Raw genomic sequence first — 27,304 nt, 5'->3', positions numbered from 1 at the left:
TCTCAGAAGGCAGGAGACTGGGCTAAATGATCAGTGGTCTGACCCTCTCCAGCTGTTCCAGTGTTCAAAGTGCTATGTCTAGTAGGAAATAGGGTTTGATTGATTTTTAACCTAACTTATATTTGTAATGCTTTCTGCTCCCTACCAGTCAGTAACAAAGGAAGATCAAGTGTTTTTTTTCTGCTTCAGATGGGGGAAGGAGAAGAGGATTAAGGGTTTTCTTCCTCAAATTTGCAGAGGCTAGAATTCATGGTATTCTAAGACCAATTGTACTTCTATCTTATTTATCTCTTTCGGATAAAGTGAAGTGGTAAATTACACAGTGTTTCCTGTTCTGATTTATTCCTTGTGTAACAAAGCTTCCAAGAATTTCTTGAGCCAAATAAATTGTTCAATTGGCTAAATATGCTTGACCTTCTGTTTTAATCTGATTTCTCTCAAAGTTCCCCTGTGAGCTATTCAAGGCTTGCAGCCCAGTGATTTAAAAGGGGGGTGTGGGATTTCCCTACCCCCACCCTCTGCAACAAATGAAAATGGAAGAACACTGGAGGAATTTAGCAAGGAATTGAAGGCATAGCAAATTATATGGATGGTGCTGTCTGCTGTTTCAGCCTTCCATAGACTAGAGACACTTGGGCCACAGTGTTACAGCTGGAGAAATAGAACTAGCAGAATCTTATTTGGAGGATAAGGCAATTCATGTACTGTTTCTAGCTACTAAAGTTACCCACCACACAGACACACACTCATACACATGACTCATACACATGGTTCTACAGATGGGATATAATCTCCAGCCTCAGTTGCTCATGCCATTCCACTGGCCAGGTGGTCTAGATATGAAGCTGGAGGGCGGGGGAGAGACGGACAAGGAGCCAGGTCGTGTCACACTGATGCTCCTGGAGGATGATGGCAGAACTGAAAGACGAAATCCTATAGTTATGAACCCATTTTTTATAAGTTTTTGTCAGTCGAGTCTGTCCTGTTCCAGTGCCCCAGGGCGCCATATGGCCATGAGTCAACAGTTAACAACAGGTATGACTTCTGTCTTTTTTTCTTGACCAGGCTTTTGTCTGTCTCTTTCTTGGCTGGGGACTCACTTACATTGTTCTTTGGCCAGCAGGGTAGTGCTGACAGCTGGTCACCAAGGCAGGTTGGCTTGAGGGACTGACCCCTTTACTTACACATACACACACACACTTTTAAATGAGATTACACATACATGCATCTAACTTTAAACAGAGTTAAGGCAGTACAAAGTTTAAAATGGGGTTTCAGTTACAATATATAAAAAAAGTTACTAAAAAGTCACAATAACAGATTCTTCAAAGGCAATTCTTAATAGGTTACTAATAAATTAATCCAAATCCCATTCAGAAAAATTGGGCTGCAATTCATGAGGTTACATAATGTCACTTTGGTACATATAATTCATTAAAAGAGTGATTTCATTTTTCAGCCCCAAAATAGGGTGCTTGGAAGCTGAGGGATTTAACAATGACACTGACAAACTTAAGTGGGGCCAGGCGGTATGGTTTCTACAGATATGATGTTGATAAGGAGAGATCAGCATTTTGTCTTTTTAAAGCTGCCAAGTGTTTAATTGAGATGTGAACGGAGAGTATCACTGTCCAGGGTGGCCAAGTACCTGCAATCTCTGCACCAAAGGACAAATGGACACAAATCAGACATCAGGAAAGGTAACATACATGAACCAGTAGGAGAACACTTAAACCTCCTTAGGCATTCAGTAATGGATTGAAAAGTAGCCATCTTTCTACAGAAAAACAAAAACAAACCCCTCTAAATGCTGATTAGAAAAGGAAACAGCTGAACTGCAATTAACTTGTAAATTCAATATAATCAAATTAGGACTGAATAAAGATTTAAACTGGTTAAAATTTCCCCTCTTGATGTTCATATCTCCCCAGCAGCTGCTGTAAATGAGCCATATACACTTTGACGTGATTAGCTTCATTAACACTGGTCCTACACTTGATAAGTACAGTATCTTTTTTCTTTTGTTGTACTTATACTTGTGCTTCTAATTTCCACTCCAATTCATCTGATGAAGTGTTAGGAAAAACCTTATTTCTTAACATATCTGTTCATCTAAGACTTCTTGTTTTAACTGGTGCTTGTGTGTAGCAAGGCAAGGAATGAGAACTTACAAACTGTAATGTTTCAGAAAAAAAGTAGTGATAAAAATATTGTACATCAGCAATGTTCAGACTATCCATATATGCAAAACAATGTTAGAAAATGTTATTTTCATAAATACTGACATGGGGAGTCAGTTTGTGATGCTCTCATTGTGAAATGTGCTGTATAAAAATGTGGTATTGTGAAATAACTATTTTTATTGAACTGTTTTTGCACATGTAATATAAACTCTTTCTTTATCTCTGTTAAAGAATGTACAGTACATGATTTTATAATGATGATGAAGTAGTCTTAACCCTGGGAGAATTAACCTAGATTGAATAGCCATTCAATTTCCCTGTGAGATAGTTCTCTTTTATTTCACTGTAATGTCTCCCTTTATTCTTCATTCATCCTTATTAGCCTTTCCTCAGCCTTTAAATGTTCCTAGCAAAATTGTTTCATATACTTTTAAAACCTTGCATTTTTATTCTCTGCCCAACACCAAGAATACACTATGTGAATACATTGTGTGGGCCACATTTACTTTACTCTGAAAGGTTTTGGAATATTAGTTGTTGCGTTTGTTTGTTTATTTCTTGGCTTTATAGAATGTGCCCTTTCAGACAGTTTAGGCTTAAGTAGTGAAGGAACAGAAGTTCAACACCGTATAGATCCAAGCATTAGGGTTTATTATGCACAGCGCTGGCAGAGTGTCACTTTGCTTATTAGGCTCAGTGAGACTGCCAAACAATGGATTACTATAGATTATATAGGGTGCCAATGGGCGGAGAGAAGCAACGGGGTGGGAGTTCCTGAGCCACTGGATAGGTTCTAACAGCAAGACAAAATTAGCACAATAAGCCAATAATCTAAAAGGTTACATCATTGCTCCGCCCATAGCTCAAGTTATCATAGAATACTAGGACTAGAAGGGACCTCGAGAGGTCATCGAGTCCAGTCCCCTGCCCTCATGGCAGGAAAGTTAACATGTTTGCTATTACACAGGTGTTATCCGTCAAACTTTTCCTCTTGCAAGGTGTAAGTTAAATCCTAATTTCAGGTCCATAGAAATGACGGTGGCACTTCCCAGATGGTTTGGCCCACAGGTATATTCCTAGAGGGTCTGAAAGCAAAAAGAAGCGTAAACAGTACACAGCAATGACAATTGTGTATAATTTATCAATGAGTCCTCTTGAGCTCAGGTTGGCATCTGTGAAAGAGGATGCCATAATTCAGGCTGACATGCTAGCCCTCTCCCTGAACTCTGGTTGACATTTGGGAAGTATGTACTTGTTATCTCTTTCTGAACCACAGAGTCTGAGCCCCCTCTTTGTGAATTACGTGCCCGTAACTCGGGATAAGTCCCCAGTTACTGCTCCCCACCTGGGGTTATGCTGTCTTAGCTTGTTTATGGCTGGTTAAACAAACATGTCTGTTTCTTGCTTATCTCAACCTTTCTTTAGCCATGCATTGTCCATTGTTAACTAGGCTTCATGCTTCAGACCAGCCCCATGAAGTTTGGGCATATTTGAAACATTCTTAACCGAGACTGTGGTCAAGATCTTACATATATATTATTGGGTTTTTGGCCCTTCAGTAGTGAAGATAATTGTAAGATAATCAAGCATGCAATTCTTCCTCGCATTTTGCTCTTCCCTTCTGACATGAGTGCTTGGGAGGAAACTAGATAGAAAAAGAGTCTTATATTTGTGATCAGTGGCATTAAGAGTTGCAGATGTTGATTAATATATTAAAAAATCTTGGACATCTGACAATTATCAGTTCATATGAGATCTTCATCAAGTGACAAGTGCCATTTTTTGTGTTTAGTCAGTCTCAAAGTCAAATGGAAGGATCAGGGAAGCCTGGGGGATCCTGAAAAGAGCCAGTCATGGCCAGACATCTCCTTCTCAATTATTTTCTCCCCCAAAAGTGAAGCTTATGACTATAATTGCTGAGTTCATTTAGCATAAAACAGAAACATTAAAAAAAAAAAGGATTGACAGTACCCTACCTTCCCCAAAAGACTGCTGGCAATATCTGCTCAATATTTCTCTGCTATTTCTTTACTAGCCATGAGGGACAAAGTACTGTGTTGCTTGCCCAAACTCCTTGAGTGCTTCCAGATTTTTGGTGAGTGATAGTTTTTTGAGTCATTCTGAAGATACTGGATTTATTGCATAAAGTGCAAACTCTGTCTGTATAGATCACATCAGGAAAGGTTATTAAATATTCCTTGCAATGGAAATATACATATTTTCCCCTCAGTAGAGGCAGCATGGATTCATCAAGTGATGAACCACCAAGAACAAGTCTTCAGAATATAATTGTGTGAAAAGACATAAAAGGTACTCTGGTAAATATTTTCTCGTCCTGAATTACTAGTATTCTTAACCAAGAGCCCTTATGTGCTGATTTACTCTTCTCTGCATTGCTATATAATTCCCTTTTTTAGTATGGACCCCAGCTTCCTCCTCATTTCAGGTTGTTAGGATAGAAACCTTGTTATTGCTTAACAGCCCAGAATTCAGGTTTCTCTGCCACCATTGCTGCATTCTTTATTTTCTTCTACAAAGACATCTAGTATTGTGGCATCATAGTTAAAGGCCAGAAAGGACCACTGGATTGCGTAGGCTGTGTCTACACTACAAAGTAAAGTTGGACAAAGATACGCAAATTGCGAACCGCAATTTGGGTATATTTTTCCACTTTTCTTCCAAAAGAGGCTTTTCCAACAAATGTCAGAAAAAAACATCTTTTGGAACATCCCTTCTTCCTCGTGAAATGAGGTTTACAGGGCTGTTGAAAAAGTGTGTCTGATTTTCCAAAAAAAATTTTGGTAAAGCAGACGCTTTCCTTGGACACAGATTCCTTTTATTGTTTAGGTCTCCCGGAAAAGCTCTGTAGTCTAAACCAGTGGTTCTCAACGTGGGCCATATGGCTCCCCAGGGGTCCACACCTTACTTCTAGGGGGGCACATGGAAAAAACGGAACATTAGGGGGCCACCCATATTTAACTGCCAGGCGTATGATGAATGAGGCTCAGAAGGGGGCCATGAGCAAAAAAAAGGTTGAGAAACACTGGTCTAGACGTACCCCTAGTCTGACCTCCTGTGTCAAGAGTACAGGGACCTCTCAGCTGCACTTGTTAGCATGCGTATAGGGCTTAGGTGAGACACTCGAGATAACTAGAACAAATGATGGATATTAGGAAGCAAACCAAGTGGAAGAATAAAAGGCTCACTTGAATCCTTTTCTATGCATTTGTGTAGTTTCATTTTCAAATACCAATTATCCAGTATAATATAAGCTTTCCAGAGCTGAACTGAATAGCTGGTTCACAACTTTTCTTTTCTTCAATTAGAAAAATAATTGGGAATTGCTTTGGACTCAGAAGATTAGTGCTTCTGGGGCATCTTTGGCAGATGGAACGTATTGCAAGCTGTTTGTTATTATAAGTCATGTGCACAACTCACTGTAAAATGTATCCAAGTCACAAGCCCTCAGAATGTGAAATCAACATTAGGCTCTCTATCCATTGTCATGCTTTTTAAAATTTGCTTTTTGGGATGTTTTGCATAGTAATATATATTCCTTTGTGTATCAGTCAAAACTACACAAGACATATTTGGATAAAAAACACAAGGTCAGAAGCCTCCTATATAAATATTGCTAATGTCAATATGTACTGTACACAATGTAATTTTGACACCAATGTTGGCTTCTATTTTCTGACAATTTATAGGTTGTTCTTAGACCCTTTTTGAATTGGCATAGAGTGAGGGCTGCCTTCACCCTGTGGGGTGGAGGGATTACAATATGTAATGTGTTTGTATAAAATATATTATACACATACACTAGAAGATTTATCCGGCATTACTTGGGTCCTACTGGGTGGCTGGGGGAATGTGGGGGCAGGAGTCAGAGCAGGGGCTTGGAGATGTGGGGAGCTTAGGGCAGGAGGCTGGGAGTGGGTGTGTAGGAATCAGGGCAGGGATTTGGGAGGTATGGGGGGCTCAGGGCAGAGGATGCAGGAGGCCACTGCTCCCTAGGGCTGGATTGGGGTTGAAAACGCAGTGCTGGCTAGCTGTTACCTGCTCGCTGGGTCACTAACTGCCCCTTCTGTGGCCATTCAGAGTATAACTGTCCCTGCTATCACAGCCTTCCCCTTCTGTTGGATGGGAAACAATCACATTCCACACACATCCCATTGTCCTGGCACAACCAAACCCCAACCTTGCTTTTAAGTTATAAGAGGAAGCTGCACACCAAATTTGGTGGTTCTAGCTTTTACTGTTTAGGAGGAGTTCTTGAAAAACTGACTTGGACAGATGGACACAGACGCACAAATTCTCTCTCATATACTGTATTAAACGGTCAGAGCTAGGACCTGAAATGCAGTCGTTTCTCATAAAATGGAAAGGGAAGGCTCTGCTAGCATGACAATTATACTATATAATGACAAGGGAGCAGCAAGGGGCCAAAGATGAGAATCAGGACAGCCATAACACCACTGGGACATCAGGTGGCAGGGGTGGAGAAAGGGACAACAATCTACCATATATATGAGAGGGGTTGTTTGTATGCCCACCAGCTGAGGGACATGCACCCATTCCCCAGCTGTGCCCTCAAGCTGCTGTGGTGAGAGAGAGCTGGGATAGTCCTCTATTTCCAGGCAGACTGCAAACTGGAACCCTTCATCCCCATCTTCACCACTGATGAATTAAATGAAGAAAAACAAAAATTATTTGAGTGAAGTACCTGAACAATGATGAGTGAATCTTCTCGTGTCTCTGTATAATATATATAGCAAATATCTTTATGAATCCTCTTCATTTAAACTGTCAGTGCTGACAAGTTGTGTGAAAAGTGACAAAAAGCATGTGACTAATATTAACTCAATCAAGCAAATGCTCAAATTAGCGAGGTTTCGTATAACAGTTACTATCGAGAAATAGATGGGAATAAGGTAAATAAAAATACATCCTCCATGTTATTCTGGGCAAGTGGCCAGACATCTGAAGATCTTCAGAATCAATGAGGACTGAGTTTACTATATACCAGGTGGTATATTCAAGATAGGGCTGCTAAACCTTTTGTTGTTAAATTTGTTGGTGGCTATAATTCTTATAGCTTCCGGGGGAAGCTGAGTTAGTCTGTTCAGAAGAAAATAACAAATGGTCTGGTAGCACTTTATAGACTAACAAAACATGTAGGTGGTGTCATGAGTTTTCGTGAGCACAGCCCACTTGTTCGGTCATCTGAAGAAGTGGGCTCTGCCCACGAAAGCTCATGACACCACCTACATGTTTTGTTAGTCTATAAAGTGCTACTAGACCATTTGTTGTATAGTTCTTATAGTCAGACACTTTTGGCATTTGCTTGAGCTAAGCGTTTTGCAGGCAGGTACTTTCCACCAATGCATTTTAGTTCTTCAGTTTTTAAAATTTCATATCTGGTCACCTTGAATAGAAACTGCCAGTTTGTTGAATTCCATGGGTAACTGTGTGACATGCAAAAGGGTTTGTGTGGGGAGAGGTAGAAAAAGAGAAACTTCTGACTGCCAAATACGCTCTTTTATTCATTTTCATTGCTCCAGTATGCCTGCCTGACTTAAACCAGAGTTTTTCATCCAGTTCCACATAGAATCAGGTAGAGTCGAGTAATAAACTTGGGTCTCTACAGATCCCAGGTTATCATATGATTGTGTGTTTCTTTAAACCTTTCAGAGGAAGTTTTTGATGAAACAGATACATCTTTGCAAAACATTTTAACTTTGATGACGTTTCATGTAGTCAAAAATGTTTCAGTTAGCTGTACTTGTAACTTAAGCACATAAATCCAAAGTGGAAAGCCAATGTGTTCTTGTACTGCCACTGTGCCCCTCTTCCAACCTTCCTCACCAAATTGGTAAGTGACATACATACAGTAAATAACATAATTGCATAGACTACTGTGTAGAATTATTTTAAGAAGTTCATTATGGTATTACGGTATTGGTATAGTTTTAGCAAGCTTGGTTTTGTAAACTAAGTATCCTATTTAATGTGAAAAAAATGAAGCCATCATTGCTTTGCCATGCTAAATAAATGTTAATTAAAAACACAGAGTTGGAAAGGACTGCAGGTCCCAGAATCAGGATTTTTTCCTTTTACTGCCAAAAGTATGTATCTCAGATAGTTGTTGAAATCCTCAATATGCATATAAATTATACTCACGAGCCAATACGTTACTTAATAACTCTGTAGCCTATTAAGTTATGAGGCTCATTTAAAAGGACAAACATTTATACAAGTATATTGGTGTATGTGACCAAGATGAAAGTTGGCTTGAGAATCTTGGGTCCCAGAAAATTGATGCTAAGCATGTGATCCATCTCAACCATATGAATAGGGATGGGTCCATCATTTTTGCATCATATTGTACTTTTTAGCACTTCGACCAAAATACCAGTTGGGTTTAGAGCTGTTGTCTCTAACCTTTTAAAACCACACTTCCCACCCCTTCTTTGAGGCCTTTCCCCTTCTCCACCCCTTTTTAAGGCCTAACCCTGCTCACTCCACCCCCTTCCTCTCTGTGCCTCATTCACTTTCACCAGGCTGGAGTAGGAGGCTGGGATGCAGGCTCTGGTCTTGGACCAAGGAGTTTTGAGTGTGGGAGAAGTTCTGGCCTTAGCCCAGGGTTGTGGATGGGGTTCAGAAAGAGTTTCAAGGTACAAGCTCTGGGAAGGTGTTTGCGTTCAGAGGGACTCATATCTGGGACAGGAGGTTAGGTGCAGGAGGAAGTTCAGGGCTGAGACAGGGGTTCAGGAAGCAGTCTCTGACGGGACACCATTTAACTGAGACAGCTTCCAGGTGGTGGATCAGTGGGGTTAAGGCAGGTTTACTCCTTCCCTGGCTCTGCACCACTCCTGAAAAAAGCTGGCATGTAGAGCAATGGCTCCATGTGCTGCCCTCATCTACAGGCACTTACCCCACCACTTCTACTGCCCATGATAACAGGAGCTGCAGGAGTGGTGTCTGCAGACAAGGGAAGCATGTGGAGAACCCCTGCTCTACCTTTTGCAGGAGCTGCAGGGACATGCCAGCCACTTCCAGGAGCAGCAATTACCACAGGAATAATTATTCCAGCTATGACAGGTTAGGCTTTAGAACTCACCACTCAGACAATTAAATTTAAGCATAAGAGAGAAATAAAAATTATGAAATGCACAGACCAGTCAAAATCCCAAAATAAACACACTTTGCAAGCAATAAAAGAAGTAACAACAACCCCCTCCAACCTCCAAATGTGTTGGGATGGGAGATGAGAGTGAAGGACAGTGTTTGTGAGAATGACAGAGATACACACACTAGAATATAAGAACATAAGAATGGCTGTACTGGGTCAGATCAAATGTCCACCTAGACCAGTAGCCTGTCTGCCGACAGTGGCTGGGGCCAGGTGCCCCAGAGGGGGTGGACCGAAGACAATGATCAAGCTGTTTGTCTCGTGCCATCCATCTCCAGCCTCTGACAAACAGAGGTCAGGGACACCATTTCTATCCCCTGGCTAATAGCCTTTTATGAACCTAACCTCCTAACTGTGTGAGAGTGACAGAGATTTGCATTGTCAGGCTCCCTCCATCACTGCTCTCTGTATGGAGATAGAATACAGAAGTAGAGGGGAGGAGGGACACCCTGACATCAGTGTTCCCCTCCCCCCCATCTCCCTTCCACATCTTGAACAGCAAACAGGAGGCTCCCGGGGGGCAGCTCCAAGATAGAGGACAGAAGCAGCATGACAGTGGGTGGAGGAGCAACTGAAGTGACAGCGCTTCTTAGCTTCCCGGCCAAACCAGACAGGATCACCTGTCAGAGGCTTCAAGATCTACCGGTAGATCCCGATCTACTGGTTGGTGACCATTGCTTTAGAGAAACCATGGAGGGACGGCCTTAGGCTAGCTGCCAGCAACTGGCGCCCTAGGTAACCCATGCAATCGGTGCCACCCCCAAGCCCCAATGGCAGATATAGGTTGAGGTTTTTGGTAAACTGGGAAACATTTTGCTCCTATTTTCCATTTAATGTTTTTTAAGCATATTTATTTAAACAGGCATAATTATTCGGTTTGTCCATCCAACCAATGTTTCTGAGATCAGATTAAAATAGAGACACGAAATTTTCAGAATAGATTTGTACACAACAGCTAGACGAAATTTCAGTACTATTTCAAATAAAAATGCATTACGAATGTTAATTATAATTTTTATTATTACAAATCCAAAATAGTCCATTATGCTATCCTGCTTTAACTGCCATTATCACCACATAGTTGGGGAGAGGGGAGCTGGGGATGGAGTTCTGTGGCTGGGGACATGGAAGTGGGGAGAGGGAACAGGGTGCTAGTGTGGAAGAGAGAGTCCCCTGCACCTGCCTCCTCCTAGGATTCCCCCCCCCCCCCAAGGAAACCAGCGTGCGCCTCTCCCAGGGCCAACCCCCCCTCCCGCGGCACAGGGAACCCTCACGCGTGCCTCTCCCAGGGCCGACCCTCCCTCCTGCGGTGTAGGGGAACCCCCGCGCACGCCTCTCCCGGGGCCTACCCCTCCCCCCCACGGCGCAGGGAAGCCGCCGCGCTCCTCCATCGGGGCCGATGCCAGGCGTTACGGGAAGGAGAAGTGGCAGGGAATTTGGCGCCCTATTTAATTTGGCACCCTAGGCGGCTGCTGAGTTTGCCTATAGGCACGTGCTGCCCCTGAAACCATGTCTTCCATTCTATTTAGGCACAAGTTGGTTTTGCAAACAGGCAGGGGCGGCCAGTCCATATAGGCGAACTAGGCAGTCACTTAGGGCGCCAATGGTGGTGCTATATCATTGAGGAGTTTGGAAGTGGGGGCGCCGATTGTGTGGTTCTCCTAGTACACCAGTTGCCGTCAGCTAGTCTAAGGCCGTTCCTGCAAACAAGTGACTAATATGAGGGAAAATTAAGAAATATATTTGTACATTTTCAGGCTTATTAGTAAGAACTTAAAAAACAACAAATAGTCTGGTAGCACCTTAAAGACTAACAAAACATGTAGATGGGATCAGGAGCTTTTGTGAGTGCAACCTACTTCTTCATCTTCAAATAATCATTTTTAAGTTTTTCCTGTTACAGACTAACTTGGCTACCCCTCTGAGGCTTATTGCTATGCAACTTATCTTTGACAAGGATATAGCCTACCAAGTTTGTCTGCTTTAAAAAGTACACAGCGTGTCTGATAAAGCCTCTTTGTCAGAATGAATTGTTTGCCAACTTTCACTCACTTTCTCTCTCATAAAATTCTTGTATGGTGAAGAACTTTTTATTGCATGATAAAGAATTATTTCCAGTGTAAATGATCTGTCTTTTTTTTAAACTTTAATTTTTTGAGCAAGAAAGGAGGAAAAATATCTACCTCTGGTTCAATACACCAAAAGCATTATGCAGTTATTAATAATGAAAATTTATTCTGCCCACTCTTTGTGTAATACACTTCAGACAATACTTGTATAAGGCTCCCAGTAAGTTCAATAAGAGCTGCTAAAACTCGACAAAATTTTCCTTACTGTGTGAATTCCCTCTGCTATTGTGCAGCAAAAAATTCACCAAAGACCATTTCTAGAATGCTTTATTTAAGAAAAACTTTGCACTGAAATGAATAGAATGTTTTCCAGGCATATGGACCAAGGCCATGTATAGACTATAGGGATTATATTACTGTAGATACAGTGACCCTGACCCCACCCCAGAACCCACACCCCAGCCACAGTCCTCACTCCATCTTCCACTCCAACCGAGCCCAGAGTCCCCGCCCACAGCCAAACTCCCTCTGGGAGCTTACACCTTCCCACACACCCAAATCCCCTCCTGCACTGAAACCATTCCTGGCCCCGCACCCTCAGCTAGAGCCCTCACCTCAACCCTCTGCCCAAGTCTGGTGAAAGTGAGTGAAGGTGTAGGAAAATGAGAAATGGAGGATGGCGGATGGAACAAACAGGAAAGAGCCGGGCTAGAGGCAGGGACTATGGCAGGGGTGTTTACTTTTGTGTGATTAGAAAGTTGGCGACTCTAGCAGGAGCACCTCTCCCCACTAGTTCAAGGATTGCAAACAGAGCTGGGTATTTCCCTGAAGTCTGGACCTAGGTGTCAAACTCAGAGCGGGTTTTCTAACAGCCCTCAGATCACCATCTCTCACTGGCTAATTTAGGGTGTTCCTCCCCCAGAGTGCTGATTTGATGGCTCACATTCTAAGGGGCCTGTCTCTCCCCAGTCACAGTATAGAGGAGCGTAGGTGCCTAACTCAGGCTTTGTGGATCAGAGAGTTACTCCTGTGGTTTTTCTAGGCACCTAAAAGTTAAGCCCTGTGAAGCTCAACATCCCAGTGCTGAACTAGTCATAGAACCAGCGGGTTAGAATGCGTCTGCCAAGTTTAATATCTTGCCAAGTTGCAGGGTTTGTTGTCTCAACCATTCAGTACAGATGCCTATTCAACCTCCTTCTGAAAATCTGCAGTGAAGGAGCATGCACAACTTCCCCAATCAGTCTGTTCCATTGTCCTTCTACTCTTCCAGTTGGGAAGCTTTTCATGAGAGGTGATCTAACTCCTCTGTATTTTAAACCCATTGCCTTTTGCCTTGCCCTCTCTGGCAAGAGAGAACTGAGATGCAGGAAAAAAAAAAGCATAAAACTTGGGCTAGCAGTAATCTGTGGACAATTCTTGTAGCCTTTCAAGTATCTGAGGACCATATCTTAGGTATCTTAGGCCATGTCTACATTAGGAAACTATTTTGAAATTATTAATTTGACTTAAGAACTCCTGATTTAACAAATTCAAACTTATGGGGAAGCATTGACATTAGTCCAAAGCAGGGTCTGTTAATATGGACGTGCTACCTCCAACTCAGAGACCCAGGAAGCAAGCACTCTGGGGAACTGCGGGAGGCTTCCTGGAGGACAATAAATTCAAATTAGCAGTACCAGAGAATCCACACTAACATTATTTCTAATTTACTATTTTGGAATTAACATCACTCCTTGTTAAAATCAGGAGTAAAGAGTTTGAATTCCACAGCCCATTATTTCAAAATAATGGGCTTAGTAGTGTGGATGCATCACTTATAAATTTGAACTTGGACAGGGTGGGATGGTTATCTTGGAATAATGTCCTAGTGTAGATCAGGGCTTAATCTCCTCCTTTCCAAACTAAATATATTCATTTCCTTCAGCCTTTGCTCATATGGCTTATATTCTGCTCTCCTCCTCCCTTTGCTCACCTTTGTCACATGTCTCTGGATCCTTTCCAGTTTCTCTATAGCCTTTCTATAGATTGGTGACTGAAATTGGACACACAACTGCAGCTGAGGTCTAAACAGCACTGAGTAAGTGGTATTAGTGCCTCCCATGATTTGTGGTATGCCTCTCTTAATGCAACCTAACATTGCATTTCCTTTTTCAAATCAAGAACATCAAAAGCAGAGGACTGCAGGAGTTTAGTGGAAGACAGGTACACGGGTAGCTGGGTGAGTGGGTTCCTTTCCCCTATGTAGGCTTCCAGAGACTGTTGCTCAGCAATGAAGACAGGCAAGCACATGAGACTCTTTAGGAGCCAGCCTGCAGCACAGGCTAATGAGACACCTGCAGCCAGTCAAGGGTGGGTGGTCCACTATAAAAGGTTTCCCCTCAGGTAAGAAGGGAAAGTGGAGGAAAAGAGGGATGGAGCAGAGGGGAAGAAGTGCAAAGTAGAGGAAACCTGCAAGGGAGGAGGAGGTACTGTGGGTGTGGTTGGGGAAGTGGCCAAGGGAGAGGCTGTCAGTCTGTGGGGATAAGCACAAGAGCCCCACTTATAGCTGCTCCCTAGAGTCCTGGTCTGGAACCCAGAATAAGTGGGAGGGACCAGGTACCCCCAACACTCCCCATGCCTAGTGTACTGCCACTGGGTGGTAAAAGGGGAATCTAGGACCATGGAAGAGTTTTCCACCAAGCTAGTGGCTTGCCTGTGATAAGAATGGCTCTTACCTCTGGGGGAGACAAGAGGCAGTGGGAGCATCATTGTGAGTCTCGGAGGCATACTAAAAATCTACAGGAAGTGCAGGACCTAGGGGTGTAACCAGAGCTCTGCCACAGTATACTATTTTGAAATTGCCCCTGTCCACCAAACCAGTTACCTTGTCAAAGAAGGAAATGAGGTAGTCTGACCTGCTTTGTTCTTAGTAAATCCATGCTATTTGCTCCTGCTTCCCTTTCATATTCCAGGTATGTGCAAAGGAAATCTGTTACATACTTCTCTAGTAGCTTCCCAGGTGTTGCAGTTAGGCTGATTGATATATAATTCTATGCTCTTCTTTCCCCCTTTTAAAAGATGGGCACCATGTCAGCTCTTCCTAGTCTTCTAAGCCCTCTCCTGTCACTCTTGAGTTTGTAAATATTTATATAAAAAAACAGGACTATGTAGCACTTTAAAGACTAACAAGATGGTTTATTAGGTGATGAGCTTTCGTGGGCAGACCCACTTCCTCAGATCAAATAGTGGAAGAAAATTGTCACAACCATATATACCAAAGGATACAATTAAAAAAACATGAACACACATGAAAAGGACAAATCAAATTTCAGAACAGAAGGGGGATGGGGGGGGGGGGAAAGGTAAATGTCTGTGAGCTAATGATATTAGAGGTGATAATTGGGGAACCTATCTTTGTAATGGGTAAGGTAATTAGATTCTTTATTCAAACTCAGGCATAAAGTGTCGAATTTAAGCATGAATGACAGTTCAGAGGATTCTCTTTCAAGTGCAGTCTTAAAAGGCCTTTGAAGCAGAATGCAGGTAATCAAGTCATTGAGACAGTGTCCTTTCTGGTTGAAATGGCAAGAAATTGTTTTTTGTTGATTCAGCTACACCAGACTAACACGGCTATATTTCTATAAATATTTATAGTGGCTCTGAGATTTCTTCTGCTAATTCCTTCAGTACCCTGTGTAAATAGCATAAGGCCTTGCTGATTTGAATTAATTCAAATTAATTCAAAGATCTATTTCTTTACTTATCTCAATCCCATCCCTTCTCCTTTATCATCCATGGTAACTCCACTAGTTACTCAGTCATATGATTTTTTGTTTGTTTGATAAGACTGCCTTTCTATTATCTTCTGTTACCAACTCCAACTCCCCTTCTCCACTGAACAGGAGATCCATATCTTCTCTGTTTTTTTTTTTTTGTGGTCTGACAAGTTTAAAGAATGGCTATTTGTTGTCTTGAATAGTCTTTACCAACTGTTTCTAATTCTTTGTCTTGGCTTCCTGATTTTTTGTGTGTCTTGTCCCCATCTATGCTTCTTTGGTAACATGTCCTTCCTTCTGTTTATGTAGCTAAAAAGCACCTTAGTCGGCCATATTGGCATCCTGTGGCTCTTGTCTTTCCTTGAGGTTACAAAAATGTTTGTCTACAACTTGGAGATGAGCCCTGTGGTTGACAGCTCTGCTTCTCAGATACAATTGAGCTATCCAGCACAAAGATTAAACTTAATTCCTGCACAAATTACCTTTTTCAAGGGCTGTTCCAAAGTTGTAATGTTCTCCTCTATAATCTAAGAATAACCTCAAACCCTGACTGCTTTTGGTTCCAAAAGCAAAGCATGTTTCTCCATCCTTGTCTTTCATGCTAAAAACCATCCCCCAAAAGATGAAAAATGAATACATGTTTAAAAATATTACATTCTCACATATTTTCCCCCTCATATAGGGTACGGAAGTCAGAGAGAAATCTTCTGACAGATGCTAATTGTTACTTAATGCACTTCTAGAAGGTGTTCTCATATTACAATGATGGGGTCATATAAAAACTGGAATAGAATAGTAATGCCAGAGTACTCATATTTCTTAATAATTTGAGAAGATTATTGCAACTAAAGTAAAGGTAAGTAATTGATGCAAACATATAAAATCAATATTGTATATAAAACCAGTGTAACTAATAATTCCTTACATGAAAATGCTCACATTTCAGAAAAGTCACTGGAAAATTAAATTGCTCCTTTTTTATATCTCGTTACATTATAAACATCTCCCTTTCAGAATTAATTTGCTCTCTCAAAGAATAAATTGTTCTGCAGTAAAACCTGCATGAAACAAATTGCCAAAGACATTGGTCTCTGCACAGTAAGTAAGGGTTGATACAAAATGTACCAGAAACGCTGGAGATATTACCGAGTGGTCTACTGGAGACAGTCCAGAGGACAGGTTTCATTCTTCCTCTTAGCTCTGATGTTATGTCTCTAGTGGAAACTTCTCAATAGTGAAATGCACATGTTCTTGTTCTGTAATTCTTTGCTACCCCCGTTTTGTAACACCAGCGTAACTTTTGAGACCAATAGTATGAGAATTGAAGGGACAATGAAGTTTATAATCCAGATCAGATATTGGGTTACTTGCAATAACAAGGGATTTGGTTTGACTCAGGAGTCCAAGTCCTTTGTTCCAATGGGTTCAGAGAAAATAGTATGCAGATTGAATCTCTGAAAACATAAAACTTAAGCATCTGCACATTTTCCAAGTTATGAATTCTGAGCACACGACTTTCAAAAACAACAGAAGTCACACGCTTAAATACTACACAACACTTCAACGATGCACTCTTAGAATCTGGGTTAACATTTATTATCTGTATAGTGACTTTTCCCACATTCAGCATAAATCCTTATCTGTCAGTCGTTCACAGTGTTTAGTTTTAATTAACCATGGTATGTGTATGGCAACATTCAGAGACTGAACTAACTGAAAATTGATGATTTTGCTCATATTGCTGTCAGGAGGAGTGGGAGTCCTTGTAGCTGACTTGGTTGTCACTCACAATAAAAAAGCTCCTCCAAAGTTTGCTATTTAATCATATTTTGCATTTTTCTCATAATAATTTTCTCAAACATCTCTTTTTGTGGGATTTAAGAGTACAATAGTACAAGAGTCAGTCTTCTTCTAGTGGACTTGAATACAGAATAATACATAGTATAAAATTCTGAGCATGTCATCTTGGGGTGTACCTACACAGCAACATTATTTCAGCATAATGGCTGTTATTCTGAAATAACTATGCAAGTGTCTATACAGCAATAGTGTTGTTTGGAAATAGGGCAGCTTATTCTGAAATCTGTAAACCTCATTCTATGAAGAATAATGCATCTTCCAAAATAGTTTTTTTGAAATAGGGGCTGTGTAGATAAGGCAGCTGCAGTTATTTTGGAATAAGGGGACTCCAGCCCTTCCCAGGGTGCCCTGCCTTCTCTGTCCACGCTCAGCCAAACTCTGTTCCTCCCTTGGCCTTGAAACCTTTAAAGCTGCAGTCTCTGCAGAAAGGGCCTTTGGTTAGCAGAAGACCCTGACAGCCCTTAGCCACCCTGCCACTGTCTCAAATTTGCCCAAGATGAGCCAGTCCGCTGATCCCTGCCAGGCCTCCACTGACCCCAGGGAGCAGTCAGACAGTTCACCAGGATAATGTTTGTCCTGAAGGTAGGGAGATGGGATGGGATCCAGAGTAGCCTAGGGGATAGGGCGTTGGCTTGGATGTGTGATGGAGAAAGTCCTCTATGGGCAATACTGACATACAGACATACAGTATTTCCATTGTTGTTCTCATTAATTATTGTATCTAAATAGAAGTATCTCTTATGATTTTTCCCAGAATCTTCATTCTAGAATTATTGCTACATCTAGTAAACAGAGATGAGAGAGAAAATTTACTCAACGTTCCATTATATATAGTTTTGTAACAAGCTCAGCTTTTTATGGTTTTGCTGCTTTTTCACAAGAAAGGAAAGGCCATAAGAGAAACTATTAAAGTGAGACTGGAAAACAGTAAGAGCTCCAAATGATTGGTTGGTTGGTTGGTTTTACTGGAATCCCAATTGTGGTATGAAGACAATGTATGTGCAAGGCTTATCTAGCAATTAGAAGAGATCACTGGATGGGTCAGGCTTCCTTGAATCTTTTCATAGATCTGTTACTGATATGCCATGTGACCTTGTGCAAGACAGTTAATTTTACTGAGCATCTGTAAAAGGAATATAATACTTGCGTCCTTCACAGGGATCTTGTGTCTTAATTGTTTTCAAAGTGCCTTGAGAGTGGCAGATGGAAGGGCATTATTGAAAAGGGAGAATTATGTTCTCAGTGAAGGTAGTGTTAAGCATGAGTATGTATTGTATTAACATAAACAAGCTACTGAAAAAATGGCATCTATTTTGCAATTGAGGAGCTGATTTGTTTTCCTGAAAAATGGTAAATCTTCTCTATAGAAGATACGTGATAAATCATGATTTAATCCAGGATATGTTACTTTCCCTCTGCAGCTGGCAGGAAGAGTCAAGACATGATTATTGGTTTTTTTTTTCTCCACTGAACCTAGGTCTGAAACAGCCAACCTCAATGAGCTACAGTTGATTCAGAACACTCAGGCCAATCTGCTCTCAACAGCTGAAGTTGCAAAACACATTGTTCTAGTGCTCTGTTCTCTTTGTAGGGCTTCCATGCTCCCTGCAAATCCAGGGAGACCCAGGTTACGGGAAGGACCTCTATGTTCTGGGAGAAAGCTCTCACAACTGCTGCATTTCACTGGAGCAATGGCACTGTCACAGCATTATTAAGGGCAATAGAGAGGTAGCTGTGTTAGTCTGATCTTGCTAAAACAAAAGGAAAAACTATGTTAGTCTTTAAAGTGCTACATAGTTTTTCCTTTTGTTTTAGTATTAAGGGCAAGGCATTTGTGTGTGTGCAAAAGAGTGCTTTTCTTAGCAACTGGCCCATAAATCAGGAGCTTGTGCCAGGAAGAGCTCTGGGTGACCACAAACTCAGCACCTAAAGACCAAAATCCAAATCTCACTTCATCTGACCTTTACAGTAATCCCACTATTTAAAACAAAGATCCAGTCTCTGCTGGCTGAGGTTCGTACTGAGGGAGAAATAGCTGTAACTACACACTTCATCATTTTTGGAGACTTTCGCACAACCGGTGTGTTGTCAGAAAAATCTAATCTTTTCCTTTGCAAAGAATTAGGATCAAATTCAACTTCATGAAACAGGAAAAAATAGCTTAAATGAAAATGTCAGTTATAGGTTTGTGTCTGCCATATTGACTCTAAGTATATCAAGAGAAACGTTAACATTTCCATGCTAGTCTATATATGGTGGTTTTTCATAAGTGACAAAATGTAATGTGGGTGGTGTTATAATAGCTATTCATGTTCCCAAATAGATGGTAAAGTACAAGGCTGAAAACCCAGTGCCATGAAAATTCTAGAAAGTTAATGCATATGTTATAGGTATACTGCTAAATATCTGCTAAATAGATCTGCTAAATTCCAGACTCTACATAAACTAGATTCCTGCATCATTTGAAGATCATGGGACAATGTCCTGAACCTTATTACTGCAAGGTTTAAAAACATTCAAACTAAATTAACTCATGAACATAACTACTATTTAGTACAGAATATGGGCTCCCCACAGTTGGGGGGGGGGGGGGGGCCCTGAGCCTTCAGGGGCCACATCCAGGCAAGCAGGGGTTTGCATCCAGCCCCCAGGCCTGAGGTTCCCCACCCCTGCTTTAAGAGTTTGTATGAGTTAAGAAGCTCTTCCTGCAGAACCAACAAGCTTTAACTGTCTGTTGATTGTTTCATTTGAAGGTCAGATTCTTCTCTTTTTCTAAAAAATAGTAAAGTATCAATGTCTAAGCTAATATTTTCTCTGACTGTGCTTATTGTCCATCTTCTCTCCAGAAATGCCAAACTAACACAATCGATACTCATTCCTTGCTAGCCTAAAAACATCAGCTATATTGACATGAAAGTGTTTTGGACTTGGGCAGCTGATTCTCTGACTGTATTCAGCAGTACTAGATGGTATCTCCAACCCTGAAAATGTATTTCTGAATGGATTCAAAATGTCATTGAATAGTATGATACAAAATTGAGTGAGACTAGCTCAATTTGCTGAATAATTGTTGAGTGGCATTTAAATGAGCACAAGAATATCTGTCTAATCTGAATGAATGAAAACTATTCTGTGCTATGAAATGCTGAGAAATTGGTTTCTTGGGACACAGTGTGAATACAGTAGTCATGTTGGGTTTTCCATTTCTGGAGAAGTCCTGTTCAAATTCCTCTTGAGCTGCTATGGGCTGGAAAAAAGATCTGTGCCAGAAAACTTGCTCATTGCTGACAAGAATTGTCAGCAATTGATTCTGTGCAGTTGGAGCTGCATGAGGTTGAAGTGCAATCATAGACTATGTTGATGGAATTGGAGCTGCATGTTGGCCTCATTATTGGAATGATTGGATTAAGTCAACAGGGCATCACTTGCTGCTGGGGGTCTGATGATGTTAGGCCTTCCTTAGGCACCTAAAGATGATAGAGAGATCCTTTGTTTTCACTACAGAATAACTAGAGCTTCTGTTCCTCAGGATTTATTAATTTCATGTTGAGTGGCTTGTTTTTAACTTTTTTTATTTATGTTTATGCTTTAATGAGTCATCTCTTTGTAATATTCCCAAATGCTTTTTAATGTAGTGCTGCTGGGCGCAGCAGGGGATGCAGGCTCTGGGAGGGAATTTGGATGCAGGAGGTGGCTGGGTTAGGGTATGAGAGGTTGTGAGGAGTAGAGGCTCCAGGAGGAAGTTTGGGTGCAAAAAGGGTCTCAGGGTTGGGGGGCAGGAGGGAGAGAGTGGCTCCTAGGTGATACTCATTTTGCCAGCTCCCAGGAAGTGGCCACATAACCCTCAGTTCCGAGATGAAGGAATTACCAAGGCCATTCTGCACATTTTGTGTTGTTTCCACTGACAGGTGCCACCCCACAGCTCCTGTTAGGTGTGGTTCCTGGCCAGTGGTAGCTGCAGAGCTGGTGCTTGGGAGTAGGGTTGCCAGATGGTTGTCTGGTTCAATACCGGACACCTGCCAACCCTACTTGGGAGAGAGGCAGTGAAAGGAGCACCCAACCAGCACCTCTGCCTAAGGGCTGCAGGGACATGTCGTTGCTACTGGGGAGCTGAACAGAACTGGGTAGGGAGCCTGTCAGCTCTGCACGAGCTTGACTTTTAATGGCCCACTCAGCAGTGTAGCCAGGATCCCTTTCCATCTGGGTATGCTGGTCGAAAATTCCTTTCTGTGGCCATTTATTGTAACTTTCACGCTGTCATGGTTACAGGGCAAGATCCATTTCTCTTCCTCTGCATGGTATTCTGGCAGGTATTAGGCCTTGTGCCTTTACCTCTCCCATGGTGGAATCATTCATTTTTCCCACTCTTAGACTGGAAGCTTGTTTGTTTAAACCAGAAGTTTGTTTGCTTTCTTAGTAGTTAAAGCGAGGGGACCAGCAGTGCATGCAGAGTCTCATTAGTGTTCCTCCACATTCTTCTGGAGGATCATATCTGGGTGAGAGCAGATACTTAGGTCAGGGACTGATTGAACATCCAGACTTTTCTGTTGCTTCTACAAACAAGCCTTCCTGCCAGCCACTTCAGATTCAAATGCAGTTTCAGTGATATGGGCATTTGTTCACTAGAGAGAGACATTTCATATGGATGATGATTTTGTCTATGTTCGCGTTGTAAAAATTTGAGGTGGATTTTTTTATTTGAACACCTTTATTACAGAAATTTTAAATGTCATGATACTACAGAAATTGACTTGATATATACACATTATATATTACACCCTTCTTGCCCACTAGGTCTTACAAGGATGTTCAAGCAATCAGGTAGGTTTGAAGTATCTTCATACTAATTTAAGGGTGTATTTTCTTATTTGCTCTCTGCTACTGTTCAGATGCAGCATGCCGTAATGATTGAGAGTTCTATTCTGTGCTCATGTATACACCATGCCATTCCACTACCTATGTCATTAGGAATTATGATTCTGTGGAATGTAAGTCCGTATGTAATTTTCTTGCTTTATATACTTAAAAGATTATAGAATGAAGTGAATATTAGTGTGAATATTTCCTATGTAATATGGTAACTTGCTTTTAAAGCGTTTGATTTAAATTGGCTATCTTTTTACAGATCATGTATGCTGTTGAAGTCTATCTAAAGGATTGTCTACATGGCACCTTAGTCCCCACAGGCTGAGGTGTAAATTCTAATGTGCACTAGTATATTGCACATTAACTGGCCCACGTGCACCCTACTGGTGCATAGTAAAAGTTTCTGAGTGCACAATAAAATAGTGCTGTTTGAAATGGGACTACATTAGCATGCAGAAGGGAACTTTTAATGTTTGCCAACTGGGTCCACAAAGTCTATTCAGTGCACAACATCATCTCAACTGGTATGGATTAAGGCACCATCTAGGAAATCCCTACAGTGTTTACAGCAGACTGTCTTGCAAAGCACTGTGACTTTTTCAGAATCTCTTATTCTTTTGACTAAATCTGTTGTTATGCTTAGAGTGAATATGCCACCGCATATCTGAGATGAAAACTGAGTTTGTAATACAAGAACAAGGGATTGCAAGCAGTGCTGACAATTCAGATATTTTGGGCAGAGAGGTGAGGGAAGTTGCAATCCGAACCCCTCCTGGGAGGGACCCTGTCTGTTCTAGTCCCCTCTCACAAGGAGGCCAGTCTTGCTCAGCTCCATTGAGTCAGCTATCTCCCTTGCCCACACAGTGCACAAGCCAGTGTTGCCAGAAATTGGTTTCTCAGCAACTCCTCTGTGCTCTTACTTTCCAAGTTGCAAAATCATTTGGCCCAGCTGCCCCTCTTTATGGAGGGATAGTCAAGCCAAATATAAATGGCATTCTGACCAAGTAGCCAGGGCATTGCTCCAGGCAACTTTGGCAGCATCTTTATTGATTTAGTACAGGACCAGTGCTTAAAAGTGACCAGCTGTAGACCCTCTAACACTTGTGCATGTCCAACTTTGAAGAAGTGCAAAAACTGATGGGGTGGGAGAGATTCTGAACATCCCTCACTCCAGCCACTGTAACCGGCCTTATGGGCTGCCAGTGAATGTGAAAAGCAAAATAGAAGAGACTGCTTTTATTTACCATATACAGTACTTAACCTGTAGAAGTCAAGATCACAATATATAAATGAGGGCAAGAGCTTAGAATGCTTCAAAAAGAATTAGATGGATAATGAAAATACCTAAAACCATATAGGATGAAAATATATTAGGGATATAAACCATTATACTCTTAGGGCACTAGTCCAACAATTGTAATTAAAACTTCTATAATTCTCTCTCATTTGCACTTTCCCTGACACTTTATACTAGACATTCTTAGCTAAGATCACAGGTTCTCAGTCTGTGAACAATTAATAGCAGCATTTGGTAGTAGACGCAAGTGAGCTGGCTTGCCACTTGGCCTTGCTTCCAGCCGCTAAAATGTTTTAAAAGTACCACATTAAACACTTCCCTAATTGTTTACCATGTAGATAAACTGCCATAGAGTGAGGGAATAGGTGCCAGTGGGACAGCAGTCAGTTAATGTTATAAACAGGAAGAAAGACAATGTTATGGTATAACCGTATACAGGCAGTCCCCGGGTTACATGGATCCGACTTACATCGGATCCCTACTTACAAACGGGGTGAGGCAACCCCGCACTAGCTGCTTCCCCCCAGCAGACCAGGGAGACACGAAGCTAGCGCCCCTCCCCCAGCAGACCAGGGAGACGCGGAGTGGTTTTTCTCAGCAGACACCTTAGCTTGAAAATAAAGGACTGAGGGAAGTGAGGTGTGGGAGAATAAAACTGAGCTCTGGAGAAATGTTTGGCTAGAGTTTCCCCTACAATACGTACCAGTTCCGACTTACATACAAATTCAGCTTAAGAACAAACCTACAGTCCCTATCTTGTACGTAACCTGGGGACTGCCTGTATGTAGATTCATCAGCTCACTTTTTTTTTAAGACACTGTTCACATTTAAAGCTCATCTGAGAACCTCCTGACTAGACTGGCCATTGGTCTGATATTTATATGGCACTTTGTGAAAAGAGAAGACTTGGATTATTTTCATTCCTGATTTCAAATAAATTAGCATCTATGCCCAGCTACATTATTCTTTGAAAAAGTTTTTGCCCTCTCCAAAGATGATATCCAAAAGACTAGATAATGCAGTGTAATCTCCAATCACAAGGTGGAGATAGGAAATAAAGCATAACTTTGTGACATCACTATTTAGTGGAATTCCTAGCTTAAGAACTACTGTCTCATTTCTGTCGTGGAGCAGATGGAGATCATGTGTCTCAGATGAACTTGAGAGAGTTATGTTTTAGGGCCCAGTCTTGCACTGACCTTATTCAGGCAGAAGTTTTTAGACGAACTAACTTTTGAGTTAAATATTAGTGGGCAGCATATAACATCAATTTTTAGTCATGAACACAGACTTTTGCTTTTGTCTATCACACTTTATACTATCTTCATTGAGAGACATTTCTAAATTAGATGCATGTTGTCTGTAAAAGAGACAGTTGTCTCATTAAGCTAATGTTATTATCTACTGTACTAGCTTTGAGTCCCCTCAAAGTTAAAGTGGTTAATACTTTAGAATATAAAGCCACCAACAATTCTAGAACAAAGGTAAAGAAACTTTTTTGTCACCTTCTGTATGCATGCACCAGAAAGCCAGTCATGTTTTAGCTCAGAAAGTATGCATGTTGGTAAAAACATATCACAAATTATAAAATGGTATCGTGCACAGATTATTTTGTTTATAACAGTTTTAACGTGCAATAATTTTTTTCTAGTAGCAATATAAAGCCATTTCCACATAAGGGGGAAATAAGCAAAAATCTAGTACGTAAGAGTGACACAAAAACAAAAACCTTATTGAAGGAATAGACTGGAATTGACTGTTGGTCTTCTAAGTTCCTTTTGTATAGTGTTCTGTAATAAAATACCTGTTTTCAACTTAACTCCTAATAGAGAAAGAGACCTGATCCTCACTGCCTCTCTGAATGTTAATCTTCTTACTGCTTTGGCTGAGCAGTGGTTCATCTTATTCTCTGCTTCCTGTCTGGCCCTGTGTTTTTTGCATGCAGGTCGACAGCTTTCCTGGTCATCTTTATCCATCTGTTCTACAAGCTGTCCACCATCACCAGGTACAAGGCATAGTGTCTACAGTACACAAAACATCATATATGTCTTGAGGGACTGATTATTGATGTGACAGTACATGTTTTATATGTAATTAAGCTGGCGCAGGTTTACACCCCATTATCATTCATGTGTCTCTCTTACCCTGTTAATTTCTCTAGATGTCTGCCTTTACTCAAATTCTTTGTTGTCCATGTCCAGGGTATACCTGGTCCAGGTGTGTGTGTGTGTGTGTGGTTCAGATTTTCATCATGTGTCTGACTTTTTGGTGAATCTGTATTTTGGTGAATTTATTGGGTGTTGGTGCAGCAAAGCAGGAAAAAAGTAGCAGCCAGTGATCAGGACTGGATATATCTTGACCATTCTGAATATCCTCTGAGAATTAGATTGAACTCATAAACTGACCTGCGAATTCTGCTGTAGTTCCTTTACTTTTTTGGTTATGTAGGGTACATCTACATAGCAAAGTTATTTTGGAATAAGCTATTCCGGAAGAGATCTTCCGAAATAGCTTATTTTGAAATAGCACGTCTACACTGCAGGGAAGCCTCAAAATTAATGGCTTCCCTAATGTAAATGTGCTATCTTGATTTAGAGCCCCAGGAGGCACTGGGACGGAATAATTTAGGATGGCCCTGGCGAGGGGCTATTTTGAAATAGCAGAAGTGGAGCATCTACACACGCCTTATTTCAAAATAATTGTTTTGAAATAGGCGTTATTCTTCGTAGAATGAAGTTTACAGAAATCAGACTAAGCCCTCTGTTATTTCAAAATTATTTTGAAATAATGGAATTGCTCTATAGATGCTCACATTCTTATTTTGAAATAATGGCAGTTATTCTGAAATAACATTGCTGTGTAGACACACCCTATATATTAACTGAATCTAAATAGTATATTTAAAACTAAAGAATGCGTAATTCTACCTACCTAAAGCTAATGAGATTTTTTCTCCTTTGTCACTTCCTTTCCTTCGTCCCTCATTTCCCTTAACATACAATAAATGGCAACCTCTTATTCCTGCCTGATTTGTTCAGTGATGTCCCAATCCAATATGGGAGACAGCATCTTGGCTTCAATATCAAATTCTGTGATGTCATAAAGCCTGGATCAGGGCACCACAATGAAAAGTCTCTCCCCAATGATAGGGGAGGATTGTGAATTTTCCTTCCCCCTTGTCTCTGAGAGGGAATGGTGACACAGAAACATATGGAACAATTTACCAAAGGTCCTGGTGGATTCTGCATCACTGTCCGTTTTTAACTCAAGATTGTATTTTTCTTTTTCTAAAATATATGTTCTAGGAATAATTTTGGGATGCAGTTGATGCTATACATTGACATTTCTCATAGAATGCTGCTTCAAATTATTATCCTCCATAAATCATCCTCTGAGGATTAGCTTGAACTTGTAAACTGAGCTGAGAATTCTACTGTAGATCCTTTGTCCCTTTGGTAGCACATAGAATGGGTTTTAAAAACAAACAAATCAAAATAAAACAACCCACCCCAAAACTAAACCAAAACAAACACCCCTCCCATACAGAATAGATTGTTCCTGTAAGACCACTCTTGAGGACTGGTTGAAGAAAAATAACATAGAGTACACAATTACTCAGGTTTGAGATGCAGCTGTTATAAGCTATGTATATGTGGTAGCTAGAGTTTACAACTACAATGCTTATTCCTGTGTAGCATCACTATCCAATTGAACCATTGCCATGAGTGATTCCAAAGCTCTATTTAGTTGCTTAGAAGCTCATGACTTCCTCACACAGAAAATATTTTTCTCTTTCTGTTATGACTTTTGATATTTTGTTTTGAGTGAATGCTCACTTTGAAGTGAATTTTGGAAATCCATCTTGCAATATAACAAATTAAGCATTTTTGCAAAGAGCATTTCTGGACAAAAAGATAACTGTTCCCAGCTGTTACGATTGTCTTTATGATATGAAGTGTGAATTTATCACTGATAAAGTGTTTGTGGTATAGAATGGAAAAACTTAAGATTAGAAGGCTAATATTTTAGAGAGTTAACTCTGTGGAAAGGGATCATGACTTAGAATGACAGCAGTGAAAAGG

At 41.0% G+C, this 27,304-nt stretch overlaps 1 protein-coding gene and 1 long non-coding RNA gene across 2 annotated transcripts in view; one reads left to right on the top strand and one right to left on the bottom strand.

Moving 5' to 3' along the window:
* Positions 1-27,304, top strand: part of LOC102453877 (potassium voltage-gated channel subfamily KQT member 1-like) — a 723,768-nt gene that overhangs the window by 99,638 nt on the left and 596,826 nt on the right. The gene's annotated exons all lie outside the window — the stretch shown is intronic.
* LOC142818854 (uncharacterized) lies at positions 6,519-26,272 on the bottom strand. The gene is made up of 3 exons (XR_012896530.1): positions 26,154-26,272; positions 25,027-25,243; positions 6,519-6,860 (listed from the first exon to the last, which is right to left on the bottom strand). It is a non-coding gene; the product is annotated as an uncharacterized LOC142818854 (long non-coding RNA).

Source organism: Pelodiscus sinensis, chromosome 1, assembly GCF_049634645.1.
Source record: "Pelodiscus sinensis isolate JC-2024 chromosome 1, ASM4963464v1, whole genome shotgun sequence".
Classification (NCBI taxonomy): Eukaryota; Metazoa; Chordata; order Testudines; family Trionychidae; genus Pelodiscus; species Pelodiscus sinensis.
The sequence above is the reverse complement of the archived record's forward strand: the minus strand, read 5'-3'. Positions and strand labels throughout refer to the sequence as shown.